The sequence below is a fragment of the Telmatherina bonti genome (genome assembly GCF_933228915.1).
Source record: "Telmatherina bonti genome assembly, chromosome: 23".
Lineage (NCBI taxonomy): Eukaryota > Metazoa > Chordata > Actinopteri > Atheriniformes > Telmatherinidae > Telmatherina > Telmatherina bonti.
Genome location: NC_136632.1, coordinates 22,349,250 through 22,355,453, shown reverse-complemented (window position 1 = coordinate 22,355,453; position 6,204 = coordinate 22,349,250). Strand labels below are relative to the sequence as shown.

Below are 6,204 nucleotides of genomic sequence, written 5' to 3'. Positions count from 1 at the left end.
GTTTAGTGCCTGCAGTGTTTCTGATGCAATGTGGACCTACCACTAGAGGATACTGTTGGCTGTGATAAGAACTGCTCCTGAGTTTTATTGTGTTTGGGGAGTGGGGAGGGAGAGGAGACCCACCAAGGCTATTTCTCAATATGTTTGGAGAAAAGTGATAAAAGAAAAAAGATTTTCAACAGAACAGGATGAAGCAGCCACAAGAGCAAATAGTGCCAAGATCATAAATTATTGACTTTGCTTATCACACACATGCAGCTGATCAGAATCAGACAGTTATGCTTCTTTGTCACTTATTATTCTGCCTTTTCATAAAACTATTACCACGTTAATTATTTTATTAAGTTAAACATTTTAAGCTTAAAACTGTAACTTAAAGTAAAAGAATATAGTTATGACAATATGATTAGATAACTTTCTGACTGGAAAAAATAAGATTGGTTTACTTTAAGCTTATCAAAGTTATTTGCTTCCATGCAAAAGTGTATATTTGCATATTTCTTAAATCCATTATATCCTGATAATTAATGTGGATAAAAGCCCTTCCTGACTGAGTGGCGTGATGCGTTTTGTCTGCTAATGGGACGACTGAACTCCAGCACCCTATTTATAACCAGCTGAAGAAATAGTTTCTGCTTCTGCACCGAAAGGTCAATGAAGGAGTTGGCTTGAAAATATCTGTAGATGTTTTTTTGGACATGCGCAGACGGGAGAGACCATATTGGAACGGGGGCAGCAGCAGCAGCTGAAAGACCTCGCTCGCTGCTCTGCTCGGGCTCGCGCAAACGAGAGAGAGAGAGAGGGAGAAAAAAAAACAGAGGGGGGTCTCTGGAAGGAAGCGACGAAAAAAAAAAAAACTTGGACAGGTAAGACAGGTGACGGCTCCGGCGGACTTGTCAGGTTTTTTCCGGTTTTCTTATTTTCCTTACGTCGTTGAAATAAGCACAGTTATTCCCTCCGTTTCCTCCGATTTAAAGACCCCGAAGTGCTCCTGAGCTGATTTCTGTAGAAACGTGAAAATAGTCGCGAACGTCTCGAGCCCAACTTGTTTAAAGTGTGTGTCGCGCGCTGTAATGGACAGCTCTCCCCCGCAGACAGGAGCTCGTCTCGCGCTAATATTGTTTATTGCCTTGTATATTTGTTTGGCTTCTGTGAACATTGCGTTGTGTAATTAATTTTTACGACAGCAAAGTCAATTTTAATCAAATGCGAGGAGGAACAAACGCAGTTTTTAACGCTATATTTTATCACCAGAACGCAATTAAGTGTCATTTAAAGGCTGGTTGGTTTTATTAGATAAACGTCCTAAATTGACTTCTTGTTGTTGTTGTTTTGTTTTTGTTTGTTTTGTTTTTTTTTGTGCTGGTAAATGAGTCATGTGGGATTTTCTTTGGACACCCTAAGGTGCGCAAAAGCCGTCGGGAAATACCGGACACTGCCAAAATGTCAAGCACTTTCAACATGGCGGGTTCTGGTGTTCGTGTGGGGAAAACTGCGACTTCAAATCTTTGAACAAGGAAAAAATAAAACGACGGCAGAAAACGCGCCCAATTCTGTTTCTTTTGATGGACATACACGAGGTTTAATCAATTAAATTCGAAACGTGTATTTGGCAAGTCCGTGGGAGTTTTTTTCTGCTGCAGTTTTTGAGTGTGCAAAGTACATGACCGGAGTGGCAGGCAGCCTGCTGGTCGGCTACACCCCTCACTGCCTCATCTTCCTCATGTGCACTTAACGTTTCCTCTTTCACTTTTATCCAAAATGCTTTCAGCCCTTTCAGTGCATACATTTCTAGATCAAAGTACTGATTATATTCTTTTTTTTTTTCCTTGTTAAACTGACAATGGGATGAGTTCATGCCACATTTCCTGTAATCTTACATCATTACTGTCGGAAGAGAATATTTTGGACGGTGTGTTGTTTCTGTTTTGGCTCATTTGAGACGATGTAGCTGATAATAGGATACCTCCCCTATCCATTGAATAATTTTATTTTTTTTTTCGGGCGGGTTCTCACTCCGATTTTTCTTAAAAGCTTTGCGTTCTTCCAGAAGGATCCTTCCTCCACATTAAATTTGTCACCATAATGAACCGAAACAATAAAAACCTGCGGGCGATATCCGACATGTGCACGATGCTTTTCCAATTCTAGTCGTTTATTTATATTTATATATATATATATATTTATATATATATATATATATATATATATATATATATATATATATATATATATATATATATATATATTAGTTAAGCAAGTTAAACGGAGCTGAGGGTGAGGATGGTGTGTGCAGTGATGTAGGAAAGAAGAAGCACTTTTATGGAGGAGGGACTACAAGGAAAAACAATAATGTGAAATACATATGATATATTTTGTTTGTAAGGATTCTGCTGCACACTTCTGTGTTATGAGCAGTTTTTTCTCTGGCAAGAACCACCCAAACTACCATTTTTCAGTCATCATTTTGCTGCTTTTGTGATAAGGCATTGTATGTTAATGTTCTTGTGAATGTCTTCTTGGAAAGGCAATCATGATTTGCACCAATGAGAAGCAGCAGAGACAGAAAGGTTGCCTTAAAGGAAACATTGATTCCTTCTTTCTTGCTTGCTTGCTTTTTGCAAACCAACTCTGCTTGGATTTGAATGAAGGGAGAACAATAGGCAAATATGAGTCTTTTCTTGTTCCAAGTCTTAAAGCTGCAGGCTCTGCACAGGACATGTTATGCAAATGTGTGTTTTAGGAAGTGGTTTCCAGTCCCTGATGTTTCACCTCTGGTTGCTGCACTTTTTTCTTCTCGGTCCTCCAGGAACAGTTGCTATTTTAACTTCATCATTTTATCTGATCTCAGGGAACATCACAGGCTGTTGTAATTGGGTATAAAAAGCACTGACTGCTTTGTGTGCGCATTTGTATCAATAATGTTAGGAAACAGTGGACAAATTGCGATATCAAATGGTCCTGCTTGCCAAGAGGAAACAACTCTTGGATGTGTCTAAAAGAGGAGAACCTAATAGGGAGTAATGCATTAAAACCCAAGCCCATGCAGTGGTAGTTAATCTCCTAAATCCCCTATTAAATCTTTGGCATGGATGGGTTTAGGGAAAGGCAGTAGGGCAACACGTGCATACCCAGCGCCCCATCTGGGGCTAATCAATTAAGAAAGAAAAAAACTAAATCTGAGATAACGATGACACAAATGTTCTGCATCTGAGATTAACACTACCAGACTGGTATAATCCCCTGGTGACCAATCTGGACTGCTTCCTCCTGGACACTGTGGGCCAGAAAAAGCTTCACTGAGTAGAAATGCTTAACTGATGAAAACTTGGTCCAAAAAGTCAGCTTGTTTCAGACATGAAGACTCTGAAATAGATGGCATTGACAGCAACAGTCTGTGGACGATTTTCCATCCCCCGAGGTTGAAAACTCCTTCCGAGAAAAAGAAGAAGGAAAGCATGTTCTTACAAGGAGTTGACGGCGTGTAAAATATGATTCAGCTTCACTTGATATGATTGTGTTTTGGAAGAGTTTTGATCTGAATTCAGCCGTGAAGCTTGAATCCCCTCTGCGTCTACTCATACAAATTTATTTTAAAGATTACATGTTGAGAGAGAAAAAAAAACCTTTTAACCAAGTGAGAACATTCTTGGTAACGATTGAGGCAGGAAAAAAATAAAAAAAATCATGACCTTAAAAATTGCAAAAGTTTGCAAAGATAATAAATAAGTCTGGCTGAATTTTAGGGAAATGAGCAATGCGAGCTGCTCAGTGACACATTTCCTGCGTTTTAACTGTCATGTCCAGCATGCTGAACTAAAATAAAAGAGCTTTTAATGTATTGAGCAGTACAAGGGGGGCTCTCTAGTGTTTTTGCCTCTAATTTCTGTGAAGCGGAGGTAGGCAATGATAGGGCTGCAGTTCCTGCACATTTCACGCAGTGCGGCTGTTAAAGCCCTCAAATTAAAGCTCAAAGTTGGCATTTTAACTACACAGTCTTTTTTTTCTTCCTCACTCAAAGCTAATTTGCTGGAATATAAAGCAAAACAACACTTAGATGTGTGTCCGTGTTTAAGAGCGAAACAGCATGTTTAGACTGTATAAGTGGTACAAAATGTAAGAAAACAGCTTCTTAGAGTCTGATGTGAAAGCTTTGATCAGGTTATGCAAGCAAGACTGATATATATTTGGTTTTCCGTGTGATAAAGGACGTCTCTGGTATTTTCTAATGATAAATGTACAATGTAAACTTTATCTAAAGTCTTTTTGATGTAACCATGTTGGACTTTAATATGGCTCAGGCTGTGTTGAAACAAGAAGATGAATGACACTCTGAGGGGAAAAAAATGACCATTTAGGGGGAATTTTAAGGGAAAATCCAGGTTGTGGAGCGGCAGTGAATTAGTCCTGCTGTTTAATGCACATATGAGGACTGGGAGTCTTAAAGAGGGCTGAGGAGAGCTGCATGTTGATGACTGTGACGTATCAACACTGCTGAAGATTGTAGTGCTTTTAGACAGTGAAAAGGGGGGCGGGGGAGAAGGGCAGCCAACAGCGTCATGTGAGCCAAATTAGCTCAGCTTGTTGTTTACGCAATGGATATATGCTGGAGCCACTGTGGGACGTCATGGGGGTATGTGCAGTGGGGGGATGGCGCGTACACACACTCGGGCGGTTGTGGAGACTGTCACAGCCTTTGTACTGCAGCCTCACACTTCTGCAAACACACACAGAGCTCAAACAGAAGATGTGTGTTTTCATTTTCTCTGGATTTCTGTTTTGGCTGTTTGGAAGGAGGACTTTAGTCTGCTTGGATTGTTTTTTCATCTTTATTTAGTTGTTGTTTTTTCTTCCTGCATGGATGGAGATCAGGGTGGATGGCTCACCTCGTCTAAAAATGCATTTGGATTTTAAATTGAGGAGCAACAGCCTGAGCTTGGAGTTATTTTTGGTTTGATTGAGGATCGCTGTGTGACTGCAGCACACCTCGAACCCATTGGCAGGTTGATGAAAGTGGGTTGAAGTCCGTTTGTGAGTCATTGTTGGTGTGACTGCATGACTAAGGACAATCACAAGGCAAGTGACAAACATGTTGTGTTGTTGTGCTTTTAAATATTGAGCTGGTTGTTTTATTTCCTTAAAAAAAAACAAATAAATCTCTTAGTGTGTTTATTTGTTTGGCTTTATGGTATTAATTATTCCACTTTTCCACAGATGTTGAGACAGAGTTTCTAGTCCAACTGTTTCCATGCGTTGTCTGGATTTCTCTTTGTCTTATTTATGCAACTTTAATTATGCAGTAGACGAAGCAGAAAATATCTGTGTGCAACTCCTCCGGGTTGGAAGATTTGCTTGTTGACTCAGTAAAAGTCACTGAAAATGAGAACATGTGTTCTCTTCTGCTGAGTTGGACCAAAATATTAAAAAGAAAAATTGACATTAAGAATAACTGTGGAAAAACAGATTTATGAATGTACATGAGATTAGTTTGCGGTAAAAGCAGAGAGGTGGACATCAGTCAGTGGATGATTGATGGAGGAACTTTGTGTTTGTTGTGTATTCTGTTCATTGTCTTTTTTTTTTTTTTTTTAAATGAGTCGATATCCTGACTGTGTAGCTTAATTTTGTCGCACAATGACAATAAACTGATCTTGATTTTGATCTTTAAACAAAGTTCAGGCTGATTGTTTTGATGTAGTGAGGAAGACGACCGTTGACCAGAAAAGTGATGTCAGAATTGAAATGAGGCGAGATTGACAGCGCAGGAAAGCAGATGTGAGGAAGACTAGCAGGAGGAAAAATCTGGACATTAAAGGTATAAGGTCACATATGAGGGGGCAGATCTGTCACGTGACTTGCACAAAAGCTTAAGTTTGTAACTGAAACAATAAGAAAAAAAGTCTGCAGATCTGTCAGTATCTACATTTTATTTACATTTTGAGAAGTGGTTGTGTGAGTCTGTGCAGAAGTCCTACTTGGTGATCAATCTCTGAGCACCTAAAAGGTGTTTGGGGATTGATCCAAAGTTGGCTCAACATTATTTATCTACTTAAAGTGACTCCAGATAGTTTAAAAATGGTTTTATGATCCCTACCAGAGTGATGGAAGCAGCAGTAGTTGCTTCTTTATGGTCAGTGCTGATGTCTTTCCTCCTCTGCATTGCATCGGCACACTTCCTGATCATCGCTTAACCAAGAATTGATT

The 6,204-nt window shown here is 39.5% G+C and overlaps 1 protein-coding gene across 1 annotated transcript in view; it reads left to right on the top strand.

Annotated features, from left to right (window-relative positions):
* Positions 1 to 735: 735 nt before the first annotated feature.
* sfmbt2 (Scm like with four mbt domains 2) overlaps positions 736 to 6,204 on the top strand; it is a gene marked incomplete at its 3' end in the record, with an annotated part of 74,911 nt that continues 69,442 nt past the window's right edge. Inside the window, exon 1 of the mRNA XM_079263410.1 lies at positions 736 to 866. The remainder of the gene's footprint in view (positions 867 to 6,204) is intronic.